General features: G+C 45.3%; 1 pseudogene; it reads right to left on the reverse strand.

The window, feature by feature from the left end:
• Window positions 1–12,327: 12,327 nt before the first annotated feature.
• LOC123164961 (2-methylpropanoate--CoA ligase CCL4-like) lies at window positions 12,328–13,350 on the reverse strand (annotated as a pseudogene).
• Window positions 13,351–16,601: the final 3,251 nt, after the last annotated feature.

Here is a 16,601-nt window from a genome sequence, read left to right on the forward strand (position 1 = left end):
GGTACCGGGCCAATTCGCTGCTACTCGGCCCTCGTCACAGATGCGGAGATGCCTGTTGCCGCCCGGGCTGGAGGTACTCTCGGCGCACTGGCCCGCCTGCTCAGCTCCATTAGCAACGGCCAAACGGATTGCAGTCCTAGTCCTTCGATGTCAGCCATTAGCATGACCTCTTCCTTCTTGGCTATTAAATAAAAACAAATCCCATTAGGAAAGAGAAAAGAGAGTTAGCTGCGATTTTTTAGATCACAAGTTAGATCTTGGATTTGCATCCTCGCTTCTGTCTTTCAAATTCATGATTTTACCACAGGCATCTTCCATAAAATTGAAATCATGACATTCTTCGAAACCAGTGCTTATGCCTGAGCATGGCCATGGCACATGGGAGCGTCATCTGACTGCGGTAGAGTGCAGACGACTCGGCGATGAGGAGCAGGGTCGTCGCCGATAGGGACGAGCAGCAAAGGTCGTGGCCATGGAACTGAAGGTTGGTAATTTTAGTGGGCTAGTTGCTTTTAGATTCGTAACGCCGGATGTCAAAGAGCAGAGTGGGTCTACCGACCAAAGGTGTGAGATCCGGGTTGTATACGAATTTTCATCCACCAAATCTGGCCTCTCAAATGCCCGCGGACGCACCGCACTTACCGGGCATTCCTCAAATCATGCTGTACACATCCGTATATCTCATATCTGGTACCCTATATCCATACTAAAGCATGCAACCTGAATACAACTACATATATATCACACGGACTATGAAACTGACATGCAAAATGCATATTCTAATCACCAAAAGTTCACCAAATGGATGTCCAAAACATCGCCAAAGTTTAGATATTCCACATAAACGACGAACAAGTCCATACTAAATTACTCCTCCGTTTCTTTTTAGTCTGCATATAAGATTTGGTCAAAGTCAAATTATATAAAGTTTGACCAACTTTGTTGGAAATATATCAACATCTACAATACTAAAGCTATATGGTATGAAAATTAATTTCATAATGCATCTAACAATATTGATTTCATATTGTGAATCTTAATATTTTTTTTCTATAAACTTAGTCAAAGTTGACAAAGTTTGATTTTGATCAAATCTTATATGCAGGCTAAAAAGAAACGGAGGGAGTACTAAAATCTTGAATTAAAGATGGAGACGGCGGAGCTTCAGCAGTTCCTTGCCGGCCCTTTGTTCCTCCGGTCACCGGTGCTGCTGTAGGCGTCCACGCAAAACAATTAATGAATTTGAAAAGCATTACAAGTTCGAAAAAATATTCGTATATTTTAAAGGTGACAAATTTTAAAATATTCATAAAACTAAAAAAATCATGATTTTTTTATGAATTTAAATAATCACATCTTTAGAAAAATCACAACATTGGGAATATGTCATGAATTTGAAAAAAATGTTGAGCAGTTTGAAAAAATCATGAATCTTAAGAAATGTTTACAAATTTTAAAAAATGATCACGTAGTGTAAAAAGTTCATGAATTTGAAAAAAGTTTATGACTTTTATAAAATCTCATGAGTTTGAAAAATTCTCGATTTTTTTAGAAAACTCATGAATTAAAAAAAAGAAAAAAAAAGGACAAGAACAAACAAATAAAAGAAACAAAAATGTTTGGGTACAGGGATTGTAGAGAACGAGATGTCCTTAAACATGAATTCTGGTATAACTAACTAAAAACTTGTTTGAGTTATCTAACTAAATCGTGGATACAGTATGCTTAAATTTGAGATGGGCTCTAGGCCCATATAGCAATTTCTGAAAAATCTCTAAGGGCCCATGTGGGTTATATGGCACTAGGTGTAGTGGGAAGTTTAGTCCCACCCGGGAAGAGAAGAGGAGTTGGACCTCCTTATAAGGGTTTCTCTTCTACATGCTATTGGAGCTTGAGAAGAGAAGAGGCCCTCGCGCACTCCTCCTCCGCCGCCCGCCTCGTCACGACGCGCCGCGTCGCGGGTTGCGGGATTGAGCCGAGCCGAGCTCACACCTACGCACTTATTTTTGCCAGTCACTAACGGAGAGTTCTCTGACAGCTGGGCCAAGATCTGAGACGTCGGATCGTGGGCTGTCACAGACTCGGACGTGGGTTAGCCGCCACGAACAGATCACATCTGCTCCACGCGCACGCCCACCGTCGTTCCCTTGCTGCTGCTGCCGCCGGTGACTCCATCCCGTCCGCCGCGTACACGGTCGACGGGAGAGCAGGTCTCCGAAACCACGCCCTTATGGTTCCTGTACGGGTGAGGGCGTTCACGGAGGCCACCGATTACGCGACTGCTCGCTTCCGATCGTCTACTTCCTCTACATCCGCGTCGCCTGCATCATCACCATGTCCACCGACGCCGAACGTGCCGCCGAGAAAGCTGAAGCCGACAAGAAGGCCGCCGAGGACGCTGCTGCTGCCACCAACACCGCGGCCTCTTCATGGCCTACTGGAGGGTATAACTCGTTTATCCCACTCCTACTATTTTCTGTTTTAGCCATGCTAGCGTTATACGTAGATATCTCTGTAATTAGCGTAGTATGTGCTTGCATGACTGAATATCAGTATGCGTTTATTTGTATCAATGACATGCTAGTGATTTACTCGTGGATTAATTTCATCGAGAAATTGCCTATTTACTCAACAATCCAAAAACCTAGTATGTGTAGGAATTTTTCGGCAAGTGGCTTTGCCGCTGCACTGAAACCGGATAAATTTACCGGTACGTATTTTAAGCGTTGGCAGACTAAGACCACTTTATGGCTCACGGCTATGAACGTGTTCTGGGTCACCGGTGTCTCCACGGGAACGATTGCTCCTGAACAGGAGAAGGCGTTCAGGGAGGCCACCGTTGTGTTTCTCGGAGCAGTTCTTAGCGTGATCGGAGATAAACTGGTCGACGCATATTTACATGTGTATGTCGCCAAGGACTTGTGGGAGGCGCTCGAATCTAAGTTCGGGGCCGCCGATGCCGGGAGTGTGATGTATATTATAGAGCAGTTCCACGATTACAAGATGGTTGAAAACCGTCCTGTATTGGAGCAGGCTCATGAGATAATATGCATTGTTAAGGAGCTTGAGCTTCTTAAGTGCGAGTTACCGGGCAAGTTTGTCGCGGGCTGCATAATCGCTAAGCTCCCTAATTCCTGGAGGAACTTTGCCACCACTCTGAAACATCAGAGGCGTGAATTCTTTGTGGAGGATGTCATTGGCCATCTGAGTGTTGAGCAGAATTCAAGGGCAAAGGACTCGCACGGAAAAGGGGCCGAAGGAACTTCTGTTGCCAACATGGTGAACCAGAGGAACCATAACTCCCACAAGCCCAAGGGAAAGAACGGTGTCCAACACAATACCGACTTTAAGAAGAAGGGTAAGAAGACCTTCAAGAAGAACAAGAAGGACGAGGGCTGCTTTACTTGTGGTTCGGTTGAACATTGGGCCAACAAGTGCCCAAACAAGTACAAGAAGCCAGGACAGGACTCCAAGTCTGTCAACATGATTGTGGGCAACAATGAGAATGGTGCATCTGGGTATGGTAATTTATTTACTGTTTTTTCAGTGTTTCAGCCTATCGATTGGTGGGTGGACACAGGTGCAGGTGTTCATGCGTGTGCTGGCATTTCATTGTTCACTTCTTACCAGGTCACAGGCAACGGGTCCGTATTGATGGGGAATGGCGCGAGTGCTTCTGTACATGGTGTTGGCACGGTCGATCTGAAGTTTACTTCGGGAAGGATCGTGCAGCTGAAGAACATGCAGCATGTCCCCTCCATCAAGAAGAACCTCGTTAGTGGCTCCCTTCTATGTAGAGAAGGGTTTAAGTTGGTTTTCGAGTCTAATAAATTAGTTGTTATGAAATATGGACTCTTTGTTGGAAAAGGTTATGAAAGCGGAGGGATGTTCCGCCTTTCCCTCGCAGATTTTTGTAATAAAGTCGTGAACCATATTCATTCGAATGTTAATGAATCTGAAGTTTGGCATTCACGTCTTTGTCACATTAGTTTCGGTGTTATAACGCGGCTAGCCAAGTTGGATTTAATCCCGAATTTCACTTTAGCCAAAGGTTCTAAGTGCCTCTCATGTGTGCAAGCTAAGCAACCTCGCAAGCCTCACAAGGCCGCGGAGGAGAGACACTTGGCACCATTAGAACTCATACATTCTGATCTTTGTGAGATGAATGGTGTGTTGACTAAAGGTGGAAAGAAATACTTCATGACATTGATAGATGATTACACTAGATATTGCTATGTGTATTTGTTAAATACTAAAGATGAGGCTCTACACTACTTTAAAATCTATAAGGCAGAAGTTGAGAATCAACTTGAAAAAAAAATTAAACGAGTCCGATCAGATCGTGGTGGAGAGTACTTCTCGAGTGAGTTTGATTCCTTTTGTGCGGAACACAGCCTTATTCATGAGAGGACGCCTCCCTATTCACCCCAATCAAACGGGGTTGCTGAGCGGAAAAACCGTACTCTAACTGATTTGGTTAACGCCATGTTAGATACATCGGATTTGTCCAAGGCATGGTGGGGGGAGGTGTTGGGGAACGTAGTAATTTCAAAAATTTCCTACGCACACGCAAGATCATGGTGATGCATAGCAACGATAGGGGAGAGTGTTGTCCACGTACCCTCGTAGACCGAAAGCGGAAGCGTTAACACAACGCGGTTGATGTAGTCGTACGTCTTCACGATCCGACCGATCAAGTACCGAACGCACGGCACCTCCGAGTTCAGCACACGTTCAGCTCGATGACGTCCCTCGAACTCCGATCCAGCCGAGTGTTGAGGGAGAGTTTCGTCAGCACGACGGCGTGGTGACGATGATGATGTTCTACCGACGCAGGGCTTCGCCTAAGCACCGCTACGATATTATCGAGGTGTAATATGGTGGAGGGGGGCACCGCACACGGCTAAGAGATCAATAGATCAATTGTTGTGTCTTTGGGGTGCCACCCTGCCCCCGTATATAAAGGAGCAAGGGGGGAGGCGGCCGGCCTAGGAGGAGGGCGCGCCAAGGGGGGAGTCCTACTCCTACTGGGAGTAGGACTCCTCCTTTCCTTGTTGGAGTAGGAGAGAAGGAAAGAGGGGGAGAGGGAGAAGGAAAAGGGGGCTGCACCCCTTGTCCAATTCGGACCAGAGGGGGGGGGGTGCGCGCCTCCTTCCTTTTGGCCTCTCTCCTCTATTCCCGTATGGCCCAATAAGGCCCAATACTTCTCCCCGGCGAATTCCCGTAACTCTCCGGTACTCCAATAAATACTCGAATCACTCGGAACCTTTCCGAAGTCCGAATATAGTCGTCCAATATATCGATCTTTACGTCTCGGCCATTTTGAGACTCCTCGTCATGTCCCTGATCTCATCCGGGACTCCAAACTCCTTCGGTACATCAAAACACATAAACTCATAATATAACCGTCATCTAACTTTAAGCGTGCAGACCCTACGGGTTCGAGAACTATGTAGACATGACCGAGACACGTCTCCGGTCAATAACCAATAGCGGAACCTGGATGCTCATATTGGATCGCACATATTCTACGAAGATCTTTATCGGTCAAACCGCATAACAACATACGTTGTTCCCTTTGTCATCGGTATGTTACTTGCCCGAGATTCGATCGTCGGTATCTCAATACCTAGTTCAATCTCGTTACCGGCAAGTCTCTTTACTCGTTCCGTAATACATCATCCCGCAACTAGCTCATTAGTTGCAATGCTTGCAAGGCTTATAGTGATGTGCATTACCGAGTGGGCCCAGAGATACCTCTCCGACAATCGGAGTGACAAATCCTAATCTCGAAATACGCCAACCCAACAAGTACCTTCAGAGACACCTGTAGAGCACCTTTATAATCACCCAGTTACGTTGTGACGTTTGGTAGCACACAAAGTGTTCCTCCGGTAAATGGGAGTTGCATAATCTCATAGTCATAGGAACATGTATAAGTCATGAAGAAAGCAATAGCAACATACTAAACGATCGAGTGCTAAGCTAACGTAATGGGTCAAGTCAATCACATCATTCTCCTAATGATGTGATCCCGTTAATCAAATGACAACTCATGTCTATGGCTAGGAAACATAACCATCTTTGATCAACGAGCTAGTCAAGTAGAGGCATACTAGTGACACTCTGTTTGTCTATGTATTCACACATGTATCAAGTTTCCGGTTAATACAATTCTAGCATGAATAATAATCATTTATCATGATATAAGGAAATAAATAATAACTTTATTATTGCCTCTAGGGAATATTTCCTTCAAGAGGCTATATTGACGGCATGTCATGTCCTGAATAAAGTTCCGACAAAGGATAATGAGATCACTCCCTATGAGAAATGGGCAAAGAGAAGGACAATACTCTCGTACTTGCGTACTTGGGGCTGTTTGGCGAAAGTCAATGTGCCGATCCCCAAAAGGCGTAAGCTTGGACCCAAGACTGTGGACTGCGTTAATTTGGGGTACGCTAAGAACAGCGTTGGCTATAGATTCCTAATAGTGAAATCTGAGGTACCTGACCAGAAGGTTGGTACAATTATGGAGTCTAAGGATGCTACATTCTTCGAGGATATTTTTCCTATGAGAGATATGCAAAGCACGTCTAGACAGGAATCTGAGGAGACTCCTGAACCTGCCATTCCTATGGAATATTACGAACAAACACATGATGAAAATCCTGAGGAGGATGACGAGGAAACCCTTGGTAGGGGCAAGAGACAAAGGACTGCAAAGACCTTTGGTGATGATTTCTTCGTGTACCTCATGGATGATACTCCCACTTCTATTTCAGAAGCGTATGCCTCTCCAGAAGCTGATTACTGGAAGGATGCGGTCCGTAGCGAGATGGACTCCATCATGGCTAACGGGACATGGGAGATTACCGACCGTCCCTATGGTTGCAAACCATTAGGATGTAAGTGGGTGTTCAAGAAGAAGCTTAGGCCCGATGGTATGATTGAAAAGTACAAGGCTAGGCTTGTGGCCAAGGGCTATGACCAGAAAGAAGAGGAAGATTTCTTTGATACTTATTCACATGTGGCTAGACTGACCACCATTCGAGCATTACTCTCGTTGGCGGCCTCGCATGGTCTTCTCGTCCATCAGATGGATGTTAAGACGGCTTTTCTGAATGGAGAGCTATACAAGGAAATCTACATGCAACAGCCAGATGGCTTTGTGATAGATGGTCAGGAAAGAAAGGTGTCTAGGTTGCTGAAATCTTTATATGGCCTGAAGCAAGCACCTAAGCAATGGCATGATAAGTTTAATACAACTCTGACATCTATTGGTTTCATTGTTAATGAGGCTGACAAATGTGCATACTATCGCCATGGTGGGGGCGAAGGAGTTATACTGTGCTTGTATGTTGATGACATACTGATATTCGGAACAAACCTCAAAGTCATTGAGGAGGTCAAATCGTTTCTATCTCAGAACTTTGAGATGAAAGACCTTGGTGTGGCTGATGTTATCTTGAACATCAAGCTACTGAGAGATAATGAGGGTGGGATTACACTTCTGCAATCCCACTATGTTGAGAAGGTGTTGAGTCGTTTTGGATATTCGAACTGCACACCATCTCAAACACCATATGATCCTAGCGTGTTGATTCGAAAGTCCAAAGGCACGGCTAAAGATTAATTGAGATACTCTCAAATAATTGGTTCACTGATGTACCTAGCGAGCGCAACGAGGCCTGACATCGCGTTTGCTGTGAGCAAACTGAGCCGGTTTGTTTCCAAACCGGGTGATGTACATTGGCATGCTGTTGAGAGAGTTATGCGCTATCTGAAAGGCACTATGAACTATGGACTTCACTATACCGGATACCCGTCGGTACTTGAAGGGTATAGTGATGCGAATTGGATCTCTGATGCTGATGAGATGAAGGCCACAACTGGGTATATGTTTACTCTTGGAGGTGGTGCTGTTTCCTGGAAGTCTTGCAAGCAAACGATCTTAACGAGATCGACAATGGAAGCAGAATTAACAGCATTAGACACATCTGGTGTTGAAGCAAGATGGCTTCGAGATCTTTTGATGGACTTGCCATTGGTTGATAAACCGGTTCCGGCTATCCTTATGAACTGTGACAATCAAACTGTCATCACCAAGGTGAAGAGTTCAAAGGACAACATGAAGTCCAACAAACACATAAGAATGAGATTAAAGGCTGTCAGAAAATTAAGAAACTCCGGAGTGATAGCGTTGGAGTATGTCCATACGGCTAAGAATCTGGCAGATCCCTTTACAAAAGGGCTATCACGTGTTGTGATAGATAGTGCATCGAGGGAGATGGGTATGAGACCCACATGAGTTGCCATGGTAGTAACCCAACCTATGTGATCGGAGATCCCGTGAATTAGGACCTGGGAAAACAAGCTAGTGGTGAACTGAGGAGAGTAACTATACTAACCCACTCCGTTGGAGATGCAATACTCTCAATACTGTATGGTAGGGTGACTACTGTCTTAATGTGTTCCAAAGCTTAAGTGAGCAAGATGCTATCCTACAGAGCGATCTTTGGAGGAACACACCTATGTGAGCCCGACTGCTGGTCACAGTCTATGAGATTGGGGTGATCTCTAGTAAGCTCATGAATAGGCCAGAAGTGTGACTTATATGCTCCACCCGAGGGGTCAGCCTTCGGCAGCCTAGTACTAGTAAGACATGTGGTGAAACTTCTTTACGCCAAACTGACAATTCAAGGCATAGTCCATTGTTCAGTTGTAAAGGAGTGTAGCTACTTGCTCTAGGTGAAGGTCAACCTTAACGGGTCTTCACTGAAACACTGGTATATCGAAACAGTAATTAGAACAGAGGACACAATGGGCCCTCGAGATCTGGTGAGGGATTGTTGAAATTTGAGATGGGCTCTAGGCCCATATAGCAATTTCTAAAAAATCTCTAAGGGCCAATGTGGGTTATATGACACTAGGTGTAGTGGGAAGTTTAGTCCCACCGCGGAAGTGGAAGAGGAGTTGGACCTCCTTATAAGGGTTTCTCTTCTACATGCTATTGGAGCTTGAGAAGAGAAGAGGCCCTCGCGCACTTCTCCTCCGCCGCCCGCCTCGCCACGCCTCGCCTCGCCTCGCCTCGTCACGACGCGTCGCGGGTTGCGGGTTGCGGGATTGAGCCAAGCCGAGCCGAGCTCACACCTACGCACTTATTTTTGCCAGTCACTAACGGAGAGTTCTCAGCTGGGCCAAGATCTGAGACGTCGGATCGTGGGCTGTCACGGACTCGGACGTGGGTCGAGCCCACGTCTCTCCACGTGCGCCTATATAAGTGTGGGGTGTCTCCTAACCCTAGTCGCCACGAACAGATCACATCTGCTCCACGCGCACGCCCACCGTCGTTCCCTTGCTGCTGCTGCCGCCGGTGACTCCATCCCGTCCGCGTACACGGTTTTTGTCACGTGGACGCAGCCTGGAGCTCCACCTTTAGTCCCGGTTGGTGTTACCAACCGGGACTAATGGAAATTTTATGATATTTTTTTTTGAAATTTATTTTGCGAATTTTTTTTATTTTTTTTATTTTCAAATATCTGAATTATTTTAACCTCTAATCTCTAATCACCACCCCTCATCACTGCTCAATTTATCCTCTAGTCTCTAATCACCCCTCATCATTCCAAATCATCTAACTTCCCGGACGGTCACCCATCCTCTCACTACTCCAGCCTGAGCACGCTTAACTTCCGGGTTCTATTCTCCCTCGTTTCCAAGTCTGCACTTGTTGTTTTCCTAACAATAGTAAGATGTCAATTCTATTAACCCTCAGAAATTTAGCTTGAGCATGAAGTGACACATTTCACTGTTTGAGTTTGAAACTATTGTTTTAAAAAACAATAATTATTTAGTAACACTAATATTTCTGGAATAATTAGTTTGACCATTGTTTGAGCACAGTTTGAGCACAGTTTGACCAGATTTGACCAAAATTCAAAAAAACTAAAATAATTATTTAGTAACACTAATATTCTAGAATAATTAGTTTGACCATTGTTTGACCATAATTTGAAATTTTTTGAATTTTTTTGCCTCTCCAGATCTTAAAAGCCCCGTATCTTTTTTTCTGTTAGGTTTTTGAGGATTTTGAAAATGTTTAACGGGGTTCCCATCATTTTCTTGACATTTCCATCATTTTCTTTTGTTTTTTCTAAAACTGAAAAGGCGGTCGGGGGGGGGGGGGGAATGGGCCCTTTAGTACCGGTTCGTGCCATGAACCGGTACTAATGCCTCAAAGCCCATTAGTACCGGTTGGTGGCACCAACCGGTACTAATGGGCATCGCACCCTTTAGTCCCGGTTCGTGGCACCAACCGGGACTAAAGGGCCCAGGTGAACCGGGACTATTGCCTTTACCGCACGAACCGGGACCAATGCTCACATTAGTCCCGGTTCGTGACTGAACCGGGACTAATGTGAAAATTGCCCTGTGACGAAAGCCCTGTTTTGTACTAGTGGAGATTGATCTTATGATGTCAGGTGAACACCCAGCCGAGGCAATGTCTTTGGGGCTATTTCATATTGCATTTGCTTTCCCCAAAAATTGCAGCCCTCCAGTTTTTGACAATTGTGATCGCTGTTGTGTTTCACACATTGAATCAGCTTGGAACTTTGTGATTTCTGTGCACAGCGGAGTTTCTCATCCCATGCTGCTGGATGAAGAGGAAAAGCTTTACATAGTGCACTCTTTTTTCCCCTTCGAAAGATGTTCTACTTGAATAAAAATTCTAAGAAGATTGCTGTCACTAGCTATATTATTCAGGAGTCATTAAAGCTGCCAGCATGTGTTGCTAAATCGGTTCTCGACGTGCATGTTGCCAGCGGAAAGTTTGCTGATCTAGTGCTCCTCTTTGAATCCAATTTTGCTTCGCGAGCTGTCAGGGAGGAGGTAGAAGATGTATATCATGATATACCAATGGACACATGGAAGCGTGTTTATGCAGGAGTCGTACTTAATGAAATAAAGGACATATGGCGGGTGGCACTTGCCATATCCATTATCTTTCATCCAGAAGCTGAAAATGCTGGCGGCACACTCGGCCAGCAGCAGGATGAGCTGCATCGGAGGAAAGAGCAGTACATGAGAGTTGAGCGTGCCATAACTGATCTAGGTCTCAGTGAAGTGTGGAAGTTGGAGCCGTTGGTTAATGGCAACATCATAATGCGAATTCTGCAGAAGTCAGAAAGTCCACTAATCGGAGAATGGAAAAAACGTGTGTTCAAGTGGCAGCTTGCGCATCCTGAAGGAAGCAGGGATGACTGCGTCGATTGGTTGACAGGATCGCAATTGAAACGCTAGAAAGTATAATCCAGCATCTGTGCTAGTTATGTCAAGTCAAGCGCTGTTGTGGATAGTTGGATACCTCTTGGCTCACATTGGACGTTTAGTTTATTGTTCAGTTTACATTTCAAACTATTGCAGAATACATTCTGCCTAAATATTTGTAATTGCTCCTCCTCTGTCTACTATAAAACCAGGGAGACAGGGTACGATCAATGAAAAACCATAATTTTCTCAAAAAAATAAAAAATAAAAAAAATAATGCCCGCTCCAAGGTGTGCGCTACATGCCAGAAGACTGCATTATGTACCACAAGACACAAAACCTTTCACCTGCTGTGAGATGAAAGATAGCCTTGTATCAATGGTTTTCTTTAGTGGTCCGGTCCAATCGCAAGATCTTAGAAAGGCTCTATGGACCGATATGAACCGCTTTTAGAACTTTTCACGTGTTTTGTATTTTTTTTCTTCTGATTTTTAGTCTTTTTCTATCTGTTTTCGGTGGTAATCTGTTTCGTTTTTCTATTCTGTTTTCTTCCTGTTTTTCTTTTCGCTTTTCCTATGTTTTTCATTTCGCTTTTCATATGTTTTGCTTTCACCTGGTCTCCTCTGCCGGTTGAGCCCTGTTCCTCTCCCTGCCTTATCGAAATAGTGACCCTCCGAGGGAAAACCACGCCGAAAATTCAAAAAGGGCAAAACTAAACAGGGGTTGGGCCGGCGTTGCGGTAACAGGCTGAGATAGAAAACTGGGTCTGAGTCTGACAGCAAAAACCAGCCCGAAAACAAAACCTTCCAGCGCGAATCTCCGCACAAGAGTGGACGGAGAGAGATTTGAATGTAGGCGAATTGAACAACAGTCGATAACAAAATAACAAATCCGCAAGGTAAAACAAGTTTATGCTTTTGTAAGCTAGTACGGTACTTACAGAAACAACACTTGGGAAGTATTCTTCAGGATTTAAGAAGTACGCTTCGTCCCACTTAAGACGAGAGAATCCATCTTTAGACCACACATTTCGGAAGACGAGTAATCTCAGCTACACTACATCTTGCTGCTGCTGCTACCCCTGCGAGTGGGTCCCATCTCCCGGGCGAGCTTCCGCATCACATACTTCTGGACCTTGCCGGTGGACTTCTTGGGCAGCTCACGCCGGAATACCATGGTCTTGGGCACCATGTACCCGCCATGTGCTCCCGGCTCCATGCGATCACCTCGGCCGCGGTCACCATGCCTGCGGCGCCCTCCTTCAGGCTCACGAACGCTCATGGTGTCTCTCCCCATAACTTGTCCGGCCGTGCCACCACTGCCGCCTCGCTCACTGCTGGGTGGCTGTAAAGCATGGACGCCACGCTGCTGATTTTCTCGCCGCCGCTGATGATCACGTCCTTGGACCCGTCACGCATCTCCAGTTACCCGTCCGGGTGCATCACCCCAATGTCGCCCGTGTAGAACCACCCGGCGTCCCGGATCGCCGCCCTTGTTGCCTCTCTATTGTTTAGGTACCCCAGCATGACGCACCCGCCACAGACCACGATCTCGCCCATCGTGGTGCCGTCTCGGGGCACGCTACAGCCCGTCTCGCCGTCCACAATGTCCACCTCGGCCATGCCAGGGGTGCGCACGCCTTGCCTTGCCTTTAGACACGTGCTCTCTGACGCCGGCAGCTTGTTCCACTCGCCCTTCCACGCACATGACACGACGTGGCCTCCAGGCTCCGTCCGCATGATGCAGCACCGCAGCGGGCGGCCGCGAGCCGACGTTCATGATCCATACCTTCCTATGCAGAGGCTTGCACACACCCTCCTGCGCGTTGTCTAGCATGCTGAGCACGACAGGCGCGCCACAAAGATGCATGACCCCGTGATTCGTGATGGCGGCGTACACATCCTTGGCGTCGACGCGGCGGAGACAGATGCTGGTGCCGCCGCCGACGGCCATTCCCCAAGGGAAGCCTCACCCATTGGCGTGGAACATGGGCAGTGTCCACATGAACACCGGCCGCCGCGGCACCGCCCAGTCCACCAGCGAGACCATGGTCACCAAAAAGATCCCACGATGGCAGTGCACGACCCTCTTGTAGGGGACGAGGATCCCCTGCCGTACGGCACTCAGCCGTTCCCTCACTGACATGTGGGCCCACTGGGAACCTGGCTCACATGTCAGTGGGCCAACAGCAGAGGCCGTACGTCAGAGGAGCCGTTCCCCTTGTAAGCTGAGGAGTAGGTGACCAACATATAAGGGTGGCTCTCATTTTCTTAGAAATGCTAGAAGCACATGGTCAGAAGAGAGTTTTGATATGGCCACAATGTATGAATAGCTTGTGCGCTCGCATGGACTTAGAAGCACATGGTATGTGAAGAAACAAATAGCCTGATGACCCATAAGTGTAGGGGATCTATCGTAGTCCTTTCGATAAGTAAGAGTGTCGAACCCAACGAGGAGCAGAAGGAAATGATAAGCGGTTTTCAGTAAGGTTTTCTCTGCAAGCACTGAAATTGTAGATAATAGATAGTTTTGTGATAAGATAAATTGTAACGAGTAACAAGCAATGAAAGTAAATAAAGTGCAGCAAGGTGGCCCAATCCTTTATGTAGCAAAGGATAAGCCTGGACAATTTCTAATAATGAGAAAGGAGCTCCCGAGGACACAGGGAATTATCCTCGAGTTAGTTTTCATCACGTTCATATGATTCGCGTTCGGTACTTTGATAATTTGATATGTGGGTTGACCGGTGCTTGGGTGCTGCCCTTACTTGGACAAGCATCCCACTTATGATTAACCCCTATTGCAAGCGTCCGCAACTACAAAAGAAGTATTAAGGTAAACCTAACCACAACATTAAACGTATGGATCCAAATCAGCCCCTAACGAAGCAACGCATAAACTAGGGTTTAAGCTTCTGTCACTCTAGCAACCCATCATCTACTTATTACTTCCCAATGCCTTCCTCTAGGCCCAAATAATGGTGAAGTGTCATGTAGTTGACGTTCACATAACACCACTAGAGGAAAAGACAACATACATCTCATCAAAATATCGAACGAATACCAAATTCATATGACTACTAATAGCAAGACTTCACCCATGTCCTCAGGAACAAACGTAACTACTCACAAAGCATATTCATGTTCATGATTAGAGGAGTATTAATATGCATTAAGGATCTGAACATATGATCTTTCACCAAATAAACCAACTAGCATCAACTACAAGGAGTAATCAACACTACTAGCAACCCACAGGTACCAATTTGTGGTTTTAATACAAGATTGGATACAAGAGATGAACTAGGGTTTTGGGAGGAGATGGTGCCGGTGAAAATGTTGATGGAGATTGACCCCCTCCCGATGAGAGGATCGTTGGTGATGACGATGGTGATGATTTCCCCCTCCCGGAGGGAAGTTTCCCCGGCAGAACAGCTCTGCCGGAGCTCTAGATTGGTTCCGCCTCGTGGCGGCGGAGTTTCGTCCCGTAAGCTTGCCCACGATTTTTTCCAGGGTAAAAGCCTTCATATAGCAGAAGATGGACACCGGGGGGCCACCAGGGGGCCCAGGAGATAGGGGGGCGTGCCCAATAGGGGTGGGCGCGCCCCCACCCTCCTGGCCAAGGTGTGGGCCCCCTGATGTATTTCTTCCGCTCAATAATTCTTATAAATTCCAAAAACAGGTTTCGTGGAGCTTCAGGATTTTTGGAGTAGTGCAGAATAGGTTTCCAATATTTGCTCCTTTTCCCGCCAGAATTCCAGCTGCCGGCATCCCCCCTCTTCATGGTGAACCTTGTAAAATAAGAGAGAATAGCCATAAGTATTGAGATATAATGTGTAATAACAGCCCATAATGCAATAAATATTGATATAAAAGCATGATGCAAAATGGACGTATCAACTCCCCCAAGCTTAGACCTCGCTTGTCCTCAAGCGGAAGCCGAAATCAAAAAATATGTCCACATGTTTAGAGATAGAGGTGTGGATAAAAATAAAATACGGACATGAGGACATCATGATCATTCTTATAACAGCAACAAATATAGATTTTATCATATGATTTCTTATGCTCAAGTAACAATCAATTCACAATGTCAAGTATGGTTCAAAAACTTATTTGAGAACTAAGAAACTATAATCTTAGTCATTGAAGCAATTGCAATTTATCATAACATCAGAAAGAGTCACCAATAGAGATTTTCAGCAAGTTCACATACTCAAGTATCTTGTAGTCTTCTACAATTGCTAACACTCACGCAATACTTGTGGTTATGGAGTTTCAGCCGGACACTGAGAAAGATAGGGGCTTATTGTGTTGCCTCCCAACGTATTCACCTTTAGGTGATGTCAACAATAATAGCCCATGCTAACTTACATTCAATTGGATATATATATCATGATCTTTCAAACACGAGGAGCTTGCCAAAGGATAAAATGAAAAAGGGAAAGGTGAGGATCACCTTGACTCAAGCATAAAGTAAAACCATAAAGTAAAAGATAGCCCCTTCGCAGAGGGAAGCAGAGGTTGTCACATGCATTTAGGGTTGGATGCACAAAATCTTAATGCAAAAGAACGTCACTTTATATTGCCCCTTGTATGTGGACCTTTATTATGCAGTCCGTCGCTTTTATTACTTCCACAACAAGATCGTACAAAGCTTATTTTCTCTGCACTAATAAGTCATACATATTTAGATAGCAATTTTTATTGCCTGCAACATGACAACTTACTTGAAGGATCTTACTCAATCCATAGGTAGGTATGGTGGACTCTCATGGCAAAAACTGGGTTTAAGGATATTTGGAAGCACAAGTAGTATCTCTACTTGGTGCAAGGAATTTGGCTAGCATGAGGGGGAAAGGCAAGCTCAACATGTTTGGAAGGTCAATGACAATATACTTTAACTGAGATGTGAGAAAACATAAACCATTACGTTGTCTTCCTTGTCCAACGTCAACTCTTTTAGCATGTCATACTTAATGAGTGCTCACAATCATAAAATAGGTCCAAGATAATATATTTGTATGTGAAACCTCTCTTTCCTTATTACTTCCTATTAATTGCAACGATGACCAAAACTATGTTTATCAACTCTCAACAATTTTTATGCCTCATACTTTCTATGTGTGAAGTCATCACTAACCATAAGATCAATATGAACTCTTTTATTCTTTCTACTTCCTCAAGATCATAGCAATATAGCAAAGCCCTTGACTCAACACTAATCTTTATTATAGATAGCTCACGGACTCGATTACAGAAAGAGATCGCAAAGCAAAACTCAAAACTACTTGATATCAAAACTTCAATCTACTAGATCAAGATACTACT

The sequence above is a fragment of the Triticum aestivum genome, chromosome 7D, assembly GCF_018294505.1.
Source record: "Triticum aestivum cultivar Chinese Spring chromosome 7D, IWGSC CS RefSeq v2.1, whole genome shotgun sequence".
Lineage (NCBI taxonomy): Eukaryota > Viridiplantae > Streptophyta > Magnoliopsida > Poales > Poaceae > Triticum > Triticum aestivum.